This window comes from Camelus ferus, chromosome 21, assembly GCF_009834535.1.
Source record: "Camelus ferus isolate YT-003-E chromosome 21, BCGSAC_Cfer_1.0, whole genome shotgun sequence".
Lineage (NCBI taxonomy): Eukaryota > Metazoa > Chordata > Mammalia > Artiodactyla > Camelidae > Camelus > Camelus ferus.
The window spans coordinates 25,264,668-25,280,094 of NC_045716.1; positions in this window are offsets into that span (position 1 = coordinate 25,264,668).

Genomic DNA, 15,427 nt, shown 5'->3' on the forward strand with positions numbered 1-15,427 from the left:
AATATTGTAGGCCATCTTTACCTATTAACACGAGTGCAAAATCTTAAATATTAGCAAATAAAATCAAGAGTGTATTTAAAGAATAATCTATCATGACCAAGTAGGATTTATTCCAGATTTATAGAATATAGAATGCTAGAATATCAGAAAGTCTATACATATAATTCACTAGATTAATAAACTAAAGGGAGAAAGTTCATTTCAACAGATGAATAAAAAGGATTTGATAAAATTCAATACTCATTCCCAAGTAAGTAATAAAAATTCTTAGCGAAAAAAAAAAAAAAAGAATAGAGAGAAAAATTCTTAACATGATAAAGATTTCTTAATGTATATGCAGACATTATCTTTAATAGTGCAACTTTAGAAGAATTTCCAGACAGGAAATTCATCACTACTATTCAACATCTGTTGGGTAGCAAATCAATGCAATAACGTGAGAATGGTAAGAGGTATACAGACTGTAAGAAGAAAATTGTTTTCTTTGATGGTGACATGATGATCTACAGAGTAAAGTAAATAAATGGGCAAACTATTGAAACCAACCAGAGAAGGCTGACAAGATCAATATATAAAAATAATAAGTGTTTCTCTAAACTAGTAGCAACCACTTCAAAAATGAAATAGAAGAAAAACTTCTTTCACACCAGAAATAAAAGTATGATATAGTAATCTAATCAAATAAACAGTTTATATAATAATTTAAAATAGGCAGTAATTACTATATTCAATGAAGAAAAATGAATAAATAATAGTAAACATTAAAAAGGTGACAATTACAGATGTTGGTGACCTTTTGCTAAGGAGCTTTCCATGAACTAGTGGGGATGGAAGCCAAACCTAAGTGGATTGAAGGGCTATTGGGAGCTGAGGAAATAGAAACAGATGCAGTATATACACTTTGAGAAATTTCTCTGTGAGGGAGATGCAAGGTCCTGCTGATGTGTTATGAGGCTGTTCTTTGTTTCGTTTGCTTAAAGATGAAACCAGTTGGGAGTTCGAGATTTGCAGATACTGACTGGTATATGTAAAATAGATAAATAAGTTTATACTGTATAGCACAGGGAACTATATTTGATATCTTGTAGTAGCTTATGGTGAAAAAGAACATGAAAACGAATATATGTATGTTCATGTATGACTGAAGCATTGTGCTGTACACCAGAAATTGACACAACGTTGTAAACTGACTATACTTCAATTTTAAAAAATGAAGAAAAAAAAAAGATGAAAGCAATATAGGCTGCACAGAGGGATCCAGGAGAGAAAGAGAAATGGAAAATGGCAAGATAGGCAAACGGCACAAAGTCCCTGAGGAGGCAGAAGGGAATGGGACTATGCACAATAACTGAGGCAGAGATCGATGGAATTAACATTGAATAGAAGGGGCATTTCCTCTGTAGGCTCTTATCCAGAAACTTGTGTAAGATAAGGATGGAATCAGCTCTACATAGTTCTGTAAATGTAGGGCCTGGAGGCTAGGGAAATGCCTTCCCACTTACCCCAAGGCTCTGAATTTGTCTGTGAAGTGGGGACTAGGTCATCTTTTGAGAAGGAGCAAGGTAATGGTTATAAAGGGAAGCTGGTGGTGAAAGTTTGGCAAGGAGATTGAAGGAATTAGAGAAGCAGTTTCTAAACTTTAATTTGATATTTAAAATTTTATGTTGACATCAATCCACAGATGTAATTTTCTCCCATTGTGCTTAGAATGTAGTAGCAGAGAAACTACCTTTTAGGACTGACTAATCCAAGGTTATGAGTTTATGGATTACAAGTATCCCTGGCTTTTCAAAAGTTCGCAATACGCTATTTCGCTTTTATGAAAGATCTACATTAATATCTGTTTTCACTAACCAAAAGAAATCCAAACAGGATTTTTGCTTTTATAAAAAATTAATTTTCAGTGAGCTGTTTTAGAGGCAGTGTGCACCTGTAGCAGCGAGAGTGGCCCCACCAAGCTCCTTCCTCAGGAGCTCACTCAGCATCTCAGCATCTCATCATCTCAGCATCAAGCTGCCATAGCTTTGAGCTGTGTCTGTGAGCACCTGTGCTTTCTCCTGATTTATTTTGTGCATCTGTTAGCAAGGTCTGTCTTCAGGTAATTGCTTCTTCACTTTACGCTGTTTTCAGCTTACAGAAGTTTTCATAGGAATGCTCTACTTTTGGATAGCAGGGGAAATCTGTATATATAAAATAAGGGTAAGAGGGAACTGGTTCATCAATACTTTGACCATGGGACCCAGGCTCCCCTGAAAGAAAGTTTTGCTGAGAAAGATCAGATAGAATCAGAGAAAGTGAAGACATCTAGAACATGAGATGGCTCTGGTGTCAAATGACAGATGTGGAGAGTATGAGGGGCTGAGACAGCTGGGGAGATAAGAGATTGTAGGATGTGGATTACTAGACTTTAAGATTTCAGAGGTGACAACCTGGTATAGTTAAAAGAGCATAGGCTTTGGAGAATCCATTGTAACTTCCTGGCTGTATGGCCTTGGATGAGTTACTTAAATCACCCTGATCCTCTGTTCGTTTATATGAAAAACTGGAAGCGGGAATAATACTACCACCAAACTGCTTGTCCCCAGGGACTGTGGGGCCTGAAAGAATGGACAACTCTGCTGGAGGCAGCTGCAAATAGATGTGTTCCTAGATTTACTTTGGGTTAAAATCTGAAACTTTTCCTGGAATCTTCAGTAAATTCATTCTTGAGCTATTTGATGTGCAAATTTAAAGCAACCTCAAGGGACAGGGTCATAACTTCAGTTACTTATCTCCTGGAAATAAGACTGTGAGTCATGATTCAAATATAGACATAATTGTTGACACTCTACAGCCTACTGGTGTCAGAATTCTGGGCAATGGGTTTAATCAATCAACAGTTTGTGAGTGGATGGTCACACTCTCAACATGCCATAGTAGAAGCTGTTTTATCACTGAGAGCTGCCAATTTGTTACAGTTTTGACAAAAATAATAGATCTAATAATCTGCATAAACAAGCATGTTTCCTCATATCTTTATGAGACTTAGAAACCTGAGTTTCCTAACTCATTACCAATTAAATGATTTTTCTATTATACTTATTGAACAGAGGTGATACTAGAGATTGTTAATACATAATTTTAATTCATAAAAACAATATAATACTCCCCCCCCCTTCACCTGGCCCTTTCTCCTAAATCTGGCTTCGCCCAGATTCTCCTGGGAATCACAAAACCTTATACTAGGCCAAATGATCTTGATAGGATTTACTGCAGTGGTGGCTATAGTGTAAGCAGGGCTCTTTAGAGCTTGCTACTGCCTGCTGGGTTCCTTGTGCTTAGTTTCATGGTGTCTGTTGTATTAAGGATGCCACTGACAACTGCATCCTAGAGACCTGCCAAACCTGTTTGACTTAAGCAAATAACTCTTTTGAGCAGAATGGTTGTGTACAGATGATCTAGGGAAAACATGAATATTATTGCATATTACCTATGATCTAACACTTTTTCTATCTAAAGGAATACAACTTAAAATTACGGTTTTATGATTTGGATATTGATATATTTTGGTTACTTCAGAAAGCTTTTTTCTAGTATCCTTTTCTATATAAAAAGTGTCTGAGACCTTCTTCTGGTCTTGGCTAATTAATCATCTTTATAATTTGAACTCACCGAATTAGCTGAGGAAGTTTCTTTTCTACATGAAACCGCTCATGATAGAAAAGAATAGAATTTATATATTTCATAGGGAAGTGATAAAGAGAAGAAATATTTCCAATTTGGAATTTTAAGAAAATGCACTTTTTCTTAGCACTTAAACTTATAGCACTGAAGGATACTAGTGGAGTCGCCCATTAATTTTGGTAAGGAATCTTTTTGGTCTGTAAAGTTGGAAATGTCCAGTTGACCACGCCTACCTTTGTGCCATCGCTTACCTTTTACATATCTCTACAGTATTGTAACTTTATCTCCTCTGCCTCCTCTATAGAGGGTAGGGATAATGACATAATCTTGTATCCCCAGAACCTGCCTAACAAGATGCCTATGACATATAGAAGGTACTCAGTACAGTACAACACATTTAACTTATGATACAATACAACACAATATATTTGATTTACATCATCTGAAGCCTGAAAGCTAAAGATTATTTAAGCAGGAGGACATCAGACCATTAATGGTGTACACTGGATATGCATATAGTATAGCTTTGTCTAGAAATTAAAAAATTTTAAATATTTAAAATGTAAATACAATTTAAATATAAATATACTTTTGATTACAATTTACAGAAACCCAAATGGACTTGAGCGATAAAGGGGGATATATTGGCTCATATTGCCAAACTGAAGAAAAGGTGGGAGTCGAGCTGTCCTCAGAGCTGACTGGCTCCAAGAGCTTGGGTATCATCCAGAGTCTCCGCACTTCTCTCTCTTCACCTTTCACCTCCGATTCTTACTCTGTGTTGGCTTTAATGCTTTAAGTTGCTGTCACCATATTTCAAACATAGCCTTAAGTAGCCCTGAGTTTATATCCTTATGACCTTGTAATGTAAAAAAAATCCAGTTACAAAATTCCAGGGAGGGGCTCTGATAGGTCAAATTTGGGCACCGTGTCATCTTTGTGCTAATCACTGAGGTCAAGGGGGATGGCGATATTATGTTTGAAACCACTTGGGTCAGGCGTTCATCTCTGTGGCCAGGGAAGTGGAATACTATTATTCAAAAGCCCCTCCAAAATCATGTGGTTGCAGTCAGACAGAAAAAGTTTCCCACAGAAGATAAGTACTGCTGTATCTGACAAAATAGTAAATGTTCACTGTATGACCTATGACACATATTGCTAGTTTTCCTCTAATATTCCTTCTGATCTTCTTCCTTGGTTAAAGAATCTCTCATTTTAACTTGGCAAATGGCCACCCAAAATAAGTAATACATTCATGACCTTTCTTTGCAGCTGGGTGTGGTCCTGTGACCAAGTTCTGGCCAATGATGTAAGCAGAAATGTTGTGGTGCAACTTCTAGGAAATGTTCTAAAAGAAAGAAGCATTACTTCTTCATTTCTTCCTCCTCCCTTTGAGGAACACTGGAAGGCTTTCACTCAAGGTCCCATTCAAGGCCACTCTTGCCCCAGAGTGCCCCTGATCCCCTTGGTGCCCTGTAAGACTCTCCCACTTCTGCTTCCCCTGTACTGTTTCATCCCAAATATGAACACAAGCCCCTGACCACATCTCCTTCTCCAGTTATGTAATTCTTATGGGGGCTTCCATGTTCTTATATGACTCCAGTAGGCTGGCCACACTCATTGGTCTAGGGCTGGACACCTGACCCAAACATAATATTTCATCATCCCCAGCACTAGACATAATTCGTTAGTCTCATTATGGAGACTTGACCCAATATAGTCCAGTCATAGACCTTTTTCTAGATTTTTAAACTTGGACAGAGAAAGCTAGTGTCAGGTCTTCTCTGATGGTGAGTGCTGTGAGATATGAAGCTCTGGAGTTATTATTCTCTCTTGTGTGAAAGAAGCCAGTCCGTGCTGGGAGAGAGTAAAGCTCAAATGTAGAAAGAACTTGCGACAAATGCTATAGAGAATCCTGAAAACATCTGAGTCCTTGATTTCAGCCAGTCCTTCCTGAGGTCGATCATATGTTTGATCTTCTGCAGCTCAGCTCAGATCAGGTTGTGGTGTTTTATAAAATTTCACTGAAGACTTAGGGTTAAAAGAAGAGATGCTGAGAGGATTAAGTGAGAAAACTTTCATCAATCCTTTAGCTTTTTAATAAATGCTGGAGAGAGTGTGGAGAAAAGAGAGCCCTCTTATACTGTTGGTGGGAATGTAAGTTGTTGCAGCCACTATGGAAAATAGTACAGAGGTTCCTTAAAAAACTAAAAACAAAGTTGCCATATGACCCAGCAGTACCACTCCTGGGCATATATCCAAAGAAAACTAATTTGAAAAGACACATGCACACCAATGTTCATTGTAGCACTAATTCACAACAGCCAAGGCATGGAAGCAACCTAAGTGTCCATCAACAGATAAAGGGATAAATAAGATATGGAATACAAATACAATGGATTGTTACTCATCCATAAAAAAGAATGAAATATTGCCATTTGCAGCAACATGAATGGACCTAGATATTATCATACTAAGTGAAGTAAGTCAGACAGAGAAAGACAAATATTATATGATATCACTTATATGTGGAATCTAAATAAGTGATGCAAATGAACTTATTTATAAAACAAATAGACTCACAGACATAGAAAACAAACTTATGGTTACCAAAGGGGAAAGGGGGGATGGATAAATTTGGAATTTAGGATTAACAGATACACACTACTATATATAAAATAGATAAACAATAAGGACCTACCGTATAGCACAGAGAACCATATTCAGTATTTTGTAATAACCTATAATGGAAAAGAATCTGAAGCTATACACCTGAAACTAACACAGTATTGTAAATCAATTAGAGTTAAATAAATTTTAATAATAAAGAACAAACTAAAGAAAAAAAATCCTTTAGTTTTATGTGCCTGGCATATAATACACTCTAAAACAAAAGCTGCAATTAGTGCTATTTACTGAGACATTTGCTCTCAAATAGCTATAGTCATGTCTTTACAATTCTTGCCATATAATGTCAGTCAAGCTAAACTCCTAAAAGATCAAGAATAATTTTTCTAGCTTTTGTGAAGAACATGGGAAAAGCATACAAATCAGTATCTCTAACCCTCATCAGTGTTCTCCATCAAGCCATCTGTTCCGAGGCTCTATCACCTTGTACTCAAATCCTTATCCTCTTTATTGTTCTCCTCCTGTTTAAGCTGATGTCCCCTCATAAGCCTGTGAGATCCTTTATTCCTCAGAGTGCAGAGGCAATAATCGGGGACAGGCTCCCGCCAGAAAAACTGTTACCTCAGATATTATTGTTTGCTGCGGTCTCATCCTTGACAACAAAAATTAAAATGGCTCTGTTTGAAGGAACTTATAATTTGTGATCTAAAATAAATCATAGGTGCTTCGAAAAGCTACACAGGGACTAGATTTAACTCGTGGAAGGGAATATTTATTCCACTGCCTTGTGCAGACAAATACTTGAAAAGTATTTTTGTTAATATGCTAAGTAGTGGTGCTCCATTGAGAAATAATTGCCTTTCACGTCCCTAGAACTGACCACTAACTGATGTGTCACAATGGGGAAGGAAATAGTTCTCGGCTAAAGTAGTTAAATTCTACCATCACTCACTAACACGTGCAGGAGAAGGAGGGAAGTGTTGATGTCACTAGGTCAGGTTACTCTACCTTTCTGTATTTGAAGTCTGTATTCCTGATTCTGCTTTCACACTACATACCAGGTAAGAGGAGTTTCCCTATCTTTTCTAGTGCCTAGCTCCCCACTGCTGGCTATCATTTAATTGCGTTAAACCTCTTGCCACAACAATGGCAAAAAATAAAATTTTGTTGGATGCTAAAGGTCTTAGCTGCGACTGCTGCTCCTGAAGATAATGTGCTGGTCTTTTAGTAAAGAAACTCCTCGGACTGTTTAGTACTAGGGAACTTTGAGATGTTTCTTTCTCCCTCTAGGATTCTTAAAAAAATATATACCATTGGACAGAAGATGAATCCAGTGAGCTGTTAAAGAGCTGAATAAAACTGAGGGTAAATGTAGAGTGACTCCTGACTGACTTGTCCGGAGGATAAACTATCTGTTACTTGTGGTTTGCAGAGCCTGTTTAAGAGACATAGTGATAAGATGTCATTATACGGCCTTTGGTATCTCTCTCTGACCACAAGTCTACTTTCCAACGAACTCCCAGGTACTGTATGGTTGCTGGTCTGAGAACCCAGGTGATGTATGGTGACTGGTCTGAGTACATGCTCTGCTTATGTGGGCACATGTGGGTGTGGCTCTTCTAGACAATCCCAGTTACCAAGGGCTGGAGTTGCTCCCTCAAGCAGGATCAGCGGCTTCAGACTCAGGCCTAAGATTTTATAGTATCTTATGGGTAAAGACTGCAGAACTAACCCTGACTTATTACTACTTACATTCTGAGTTCCAGACTCTGGGTCTGAGAAGCAGGAAGAGTAATTTTTTTTAAAAGAGAGAGAGAGAGATGCTAGATTTTTCTTCATTTTGTAATAAGAAACTGTTGTTTCTTACAACAGTTGAAACTGTTGAAATGACTGGGTTAGATGTATTTGGTGGCAAGAGAAAGTCTAGAGTAACCACTGTGTTTGTAATGTTAGTGAATTTTAAATGTCTACATTCATACCTTTTCCTCCCTTCTGCCTCTCTTCAGGAAAGCTGCTGGCCATATGCATATTCTAATAACTTATATATTCTACATAAATATCATTGACTAATTAATAAATCATTACTTGAAAATATTCACTGAGCACTAGAGTCTGGATTCCCCTGGGCTGCTGCTGCCATGTCTTTTTTTTTGGAAGATGCCTGCAGAATCTGGGGACATTATGGGTTTTTTAGTTTAGTTTAGTTTTCTTTTTTTTTAAACATTAAAAAAAATTGAGTTATAGTTATTTTACAATATTGTGTCAAATTCCAGTGTAGAGCACAATTTTTCAGTTATACATGAACATGCATATATTCATTGTCACATTGTTTTCGCTGTGAGCTACCACAAAATCTTGTATATATTTCCCTGTGCTATACAGTATAATCTTGTTTATCTATTCTACATTTTGAAATCCCAGTCTGTCCCTTCCCACCCTCTGCCCCCTTGGCAACACAAGTTTGTATTCTATGTCTATGAGTCTGTTTTTGTTTTGTATTTATGTTTTTCGGTTTTTTTTTTTTTTTTTTTAGATTCCACATATGAGCGATCTCATATGGTATTTTTCTTTCTCTTTCTGGCTTACTTCACTTAGAATGACATTCTCCAGGGACATCCATGTTGCTGCAAATGGCATTATGTTGTCATTTTTTATGGCTGAATTGTATTCCATTGTATAAATATACCACCTCTTCTTTATCCAGTCATCTGTTGATGGACATTTAGGCTGTTTCCATGTCTTGGCTATTGTAAATAGTGCTGCTATGAACATTGGGGTGCAGGTGTCTTTTTGAAGTAGGGTTCCTTCTGGATATATGCCCAGGAGCGAGATTCCTGGGTCATATGGTAAGTCTATTTCTAGTCTTTTGAGGAATCTCCATACTGTTTTCCACAGTGGCTGCACCAAACTGCATTCCTACCAGCAGTGTAGGAGAGTTCCCTTTTCTCCACAGCCTCTCCAGCATCTGTCATTTGTGGACTTTTGAATGATGGCCATTCTGACTGGTGTGAGGTGATATACCTCATTGTAGTTTTGATTTGCATTTCTCTGCTAATTGGTGATATTGAGCATTTTTCATGTGCCTATTGATCATTTGTATTTCTTCCTTGGAGAATTGCTTGTTTAGGTCTTCTGCTCATTTTTGGATTGGGTTGTTTGTTTTTTTCTTATTAAGTCGTATGAGCTGCTTATATATTGAGATCAAGCCTTTGTCGGTTTCATCGTTTGCAAAAATTTTCTCCCATTCTGTAGGTTGTTGTTTTGTTTTACTTACGGTTTCCTTTGCTGTGCAGAAACTTGTAAGTTTAATTAGATCCCATTTGTTTATTCTTGCTTTTATTTCTATTGCTTGGCTAGGAGAACATTTTTGAGATGTATGTGAGATAATGTTTTGCCTCTATTTCCTTCTAGGAGGTTTATTGTATCTTGTCTTATGTTTAAGTCTTTGATCCATTTTGAGTTTGTTTTTGTGTATGATGTAAGGGAATGTTCTAGTTTCACTGATTTACATGCTGCTGTCCAGTTTTCCGAACACCATTTGCTGAAGAGACTGTCTTTATTCCATTGTATATTCTTGCCTCCTTTGTCAAAGATTAGTTGACCAAAAGTTTGTGGGTTCATTTCTGGGCTCTCTATTCTGTTCCATTGTTTCGTATGTCTGTTTTTGTACCAATACCATGCTGTCTTGATTATTGTAGCTCTGTAGTATTGTCTGAAGTCTGGGAGAGTTATTCCTCCAGACTCTTTCTTTCTCTTCAGTAATGCTTTGGCAAATCTAGGTCTTTTGTGGTTCCATATAAATTTTATTATGATTTGTTCTAGTTCTGTGAAGTATGTCCTAGGTAATTTGATAGGGATTGCATTAAATCTGTAGATTGCCTGGGGCAAGTATGACCATTTTAACAATATTGATTCTTCCAATCCAGGAGCATGGGATATCTTTCCATTTTTTTAAGTCTTCTTTAATTTCCTTCATCAATGGTTTATAGTTTTCCATGTATAAGTCTTTCACCTCCTTGGTTAGATTTATTCCTAGGTATCTTATTACTTTGGGTTCTATTTTAAAGGGGATTGTTTCTTTACTTTCTTTTTCTGTTGATTCATTGTTAGTGTAAAGAAATGCAACTGATTTTTGAATGTTAATCTTGTAACCTGCTACCTTGCTGAATTCTTCAATTAGTTCTAGTAGTTTTTGTGTGGACCTTTCAGGGTTTTCTATATATAGTATCATGTCATCTGCATATAGTGACACTTTTACCTCTTCTTTTCCAATTTGGATCCCTTTTATCTCTCTCTTGCCTTATTGCTGTGGCTAGAACTTCTAAAACTATGTTGAATAGGAGTGGTGATAGTGGGCAGCCTTGTCTTGTCCCAGATTTTAGTGGGAAGCTTTTGAGTTTTTCACTGTTGAGTACTATGCTGGCTGTAGGTTTGTCATATATAGCTTTTATTATGTTGAGATATGTTCCCTCTATACCCATTTTGGTGAGAGTTTTTTTTTTTTATCATAAATGGGTGTTAAATTTTATCAAATGCTTTTTCTGCATCTATTGAGATGATCATGTGGTTTTTGACCTTTCTTGTTGATGTGATGTGTTACATTGATTGATTTGCGTATGTTGAACCACCCTTGTGTCCCTGGGATGAACCCCACTTGATCATGGTGTATAATCCTTTTCATGTGCTGTTGTATTCTATTTGCTAATATTTTGGTAAGGATTTTTGTATTTATGTTCATCAGTGATATTGGTCTGTAATTCTCTTTTTTGTCAGTGTCTTTGCCTGGTTTTGGTATCAGGGTGATGGTTGCTTCATAGAATGAGTTTGGGAGTATTCCCTCCTTTTCAATCTTCTAGAAGAGTTTGAGAAGGACTGGTATGAGTTCTTTGTATGTTTGGTAGAATTCCCCAGTGAAGCTGTCCGGTCCTGGACTTTTATTTGTAGGGAGGTTTTTTTTTGGCTAATTCGATTTCATTTCTAGTGATTGGTTTGTTCAAGTGGTCAGTTTCTTCTTGATTCAGTCTTGGTGGACTGTATGTTTCCAGAAACTAGTCCATCTCCTCTAGGTTATCCATTTTGGTTCCATATAGTTTTTCATAATATTCTTGTATGATATTCTGTATTTCTGTGTTATTTGTTGTAATTTCTCCATTTTCCTTTCTTATTTTGCTTATTTGTGCTCTCTCTTTTTTCTTCTTTGTGAGTTTGGCGAGAGGTTTGTCGATTTTACTGTCACGTCTTCTTCACTAAACCTGACCTGGGCTCAGCCCATGTTCGCCCATCCTCTATTTCATTCTGCACTGGACTCTTTCACCTCATACCTGCCTTAATCATTGCACTTCAGTTTACTGAGTTCTTGATCTCTGACTTCATCTTCTATTTTTGGCTCTGATTTTGCCTCTTGGACTTGATGACAAGATTTTGCTTCTCTTGATTAATAATTAACCCCTGCCACACCTCCCCAATACAGTTTTACACTCACTTTCTGGCTTCATTTCCTCCCAGCTGCTGTGAGTAAATACCTTACTGAAGTCCTCCAAGCCTCTGGGACCCTGCCCCAGGCTGGTGTGCCTTCCTCCTTACCACCACTGGAAAAGAAATCAGACACTGAAAGCCTTAAAAAATCACTATTAGAGCAAAATGGAGTGTTTCCTACCAAAAGTATATGACCCAAAGGGGAGAAAATCTGTCACTTAAAAAAAATTGTTAGTTTTTTTTTTCTTTTGAGAGAAAGGAATATAAAAGAGTCAGTTTGTTTTCTTTTAAGTAAAAAATATTAAACTATGTACTTAGAAAATATATGACTTTCCTTTTATTAGAAGGCTGGCTAATGCACGTGGGAGGAGAGAGACTGAGGTCACGCAGAGAAGAGATGGGAAGGGCAGCCTCAGCAGAGACCAGAGCGTGGCTGGATGATGAGAAACCAGGATCCAAGCCCTTGTTTGGAAACTAAGAAATCAACAAATGTCCATATTTATTTTGTTACACCAAATGTTTTTGGAGAAAGTATAATTTTGAGATACAGATAATTATTTGATAGGAGTCTACTTCACCTTAGAAAGCATTTCCAGATAAATCAGTATCTATGAATAAAAATCTATGTTTTAATCACTAGCAGAGAAACATATTTTTTCTTAAATATATAGTTCTTTAGTCCCAAGCACTTTATTTTAGATAGGGCCACCCCTGACATTTGTAGGGCTTGGGGCAAGAGTCTAAATAGAGGCCCATACATTATACATCTAAATATTTAAAAGTTATGCATAAAACTAACAAGTTGTTAGATGAAATATGTTTTATCCTCCCACCTTAACAAATACATTTTTGTGACAACTTGGAAGGCCAGGTTCAAATTTAGAATTATTGGACTCCTGGAGCTGTGGCCTGGCATGTGGCAGTGCAGGGTGAGCCGGCCCAGCGGTGGTAGTGTTTTACCAGGAATCTAGACTCAGGAGAGAGGCCCACATAAGCCCTGGAAGAGAGCTCAGGACATCTGGGCCAAGAATTCCAGATTCCCAGGCACCTAGAATGTGCTCTAGAAGAGGGTCCCAGGCTCCAGATTCCTCTCCTCATCCTACAGAGAGAGATAAGGCCAGAGGAAGGTTAGAATGGTACCTTTTCAAGTTCAGGGCTCAGAGCCCCTTGCATGGGCCAGATGGGGGGTATGAATTGTCACCTGGGAATCACCCTTCATAATTCCTACTCTACTACAAATCCCCGTCCTTGTCTTTGCGTCTTTTCTTGTCTACTGTCCTCCTTCTGAACACATGGAGCCTACCTGTTGTTCTGCTCAGATACTTATTTGATAGGATGGTATCTTCCATTATTTCTCTTTGATTCCAATTCCCTCTACTAATTATCTGGACCTTTCTTATTAGCAAAGTTTACCCATGGGAGGCCTGTCGGGGAAGAAAGAGCATGGACGGCAGTAAGTCTGGGGAAGAGACGTGGTGTTTTCTTTTCACTGATGAGAAGACCTTCAGGATACTACTGTTCTCAGGGCTGGTGGCAGGTCCCACCTCGGGCAGAGGGGCAGGGGCCTCAGCAGCGTTCACACTGGGAAGGGGAGAGCATTGCTTGCTAGCCACAGCGGGAGAAGCCGAGAACGCATGATGGGCCAGGCTTCTGAGCAGATCATTTTAGATGAAAAATAAATGTCAACACCATCATCACGTGAGTATTTATTTAGTACTCATATGGTGGGCACTGAGCAAGCACCACACTAGGCCCCTGGAGTACTCACAGGGAAAGGAAGGAAAAAGGGGAGTGCCCACCTCTCATCAATTGTAACCCATGTTTCTGTGAAGTACCCAGTGCTTCTGTGAAGGTCCTAGTGAGATTCAAATGAAACTGCCTTAAGCCCATTCTCCTGTGTAGTAAGAGCCCCCAGTCTCTCCTGGAATTCTGGAGTGGGGGGGTGGTACTTATGCTTTTCCTTGTTCCTGATTGGCTCAATGGATGGATCGCTTCACCACCTCTAGTGTGCTGTTGCTGTTTTGTACCACATTGCTCCAAGGTGTGAAAGGATGGCTTTCATTTTCCCCAGAAAACACTCCTCACACAGGATATGTGTCTATGTTAGGCTTTGCTGAAAATTTGGAGGCAATGAAGATGTTTCATCTTGCTGTAATGCTTGATCCTTTCTCCTCGTTTAAAGACTCCTCATTTTCCTGACCCCCTACCACGGGGCTTCCCTTTTATAATTTGATTTTCCTTATTTTACTGTAGCCAAGGACTCAGTAGTGTGTCATGCTGATTTGTGGATCATCTGTTCCAGTTCCCATCCTGAGACTCAGAAGAACCAACTGAGGCTTGCAATAGCCCCTGCCCCTTCTTCCAACTCTGTCAGGGGAAGAAGGCAATGTGAAGGAATTTTTCTTTGCTGTATGAACTACATCATGGCCTTTAAAAGGCAGCAGCTGTAGTCAATTTTGGTTTTAAATAACATTACATATTTTCTTTCTCAGTTTACACAATGATCCCAAAGCAATCTGTGAGCTCTCTGAATTCTTTTAGTCCCTAAGGAATGTATAGTGCCAACCACATTGACCAAAAAAACCCTTATTATTATAAGTATATGATAATATTATTCTAATAAAATAATATATGTAATATAATCACAATGTTTTATGTAATATTATAATATACCTATAATGATAATAATTATCATCATCATTATTATTGGCAGTAGAGACATTTCTCTTCAAAGAAAACTGAAGGTTTTGAATAGGAAGATGATATGACCAGACCTTAGTTTTAGGTGGGGTGTGAAGGATAGTAGGAGAAGAGAATATTAAAGGCAAGAGAACAGTTGTGAAGTTATTTTACAGGAGTTTAAGCCAGAGGTAACGAACTAGGATTATGGCAGTGGGAATTGGGAGAAAGGAATTGATTTACTGATTTAATGTAGAGGTATTGACCTTGGATTCAGACATTAAGAAAAAAAAAACTAACCTAAGTTTAAGCAGGGACATTAATAACAAACTGAGTCCATGGTGTAATCTAACTGTAGATGTATGTATGTCCAAGTGCTAGGGGCATCCCACAGAATAGGCCACAGCAACACAAACTCACTGGGCTGTGCCTCAGTGTTAAGAGATAACCACCATGCTCTCTTATTCATTCATTCATTCATTCATTCATTCATTCATATTGAAGTGTAGTGGATTCACAATGTTTCAGGTGTAAGGAGTATAGAAAAGTAATTCAGTTATATATATATATATATATATATATATATATATATATTATTTTTCATGATTCTTTTCTATTAGGTTATTCCATAGGCTATTATAAGATATTAAATACAGTTCCCTGTGCTGTACAGCAGATTCTTGTTGTTTATCTGTTTTGTATGTAGTAGTGTGTATGTGTTAATCCCAAATCCCTAATTTATCCCTCCTTCCCGCCCTCATGCTCTCTTTCTGAGTATTAGAGCTGTTTGCGGCATAAGGGCCTATACATACTATTTATCTAGAGAAGGAGGTGAGGAGGAAACTGAAGATCAAAAGGAAAGTCTTGTAGGCACCAGGAAATCAATGACAGAATGTACTGTATGGGCAGGAAGAATTGGCCCTTTCAGCTTCTTTTAGGAATGAATGTCTGTAGTCAAAGAACACATTGTGCTTTTATAGTC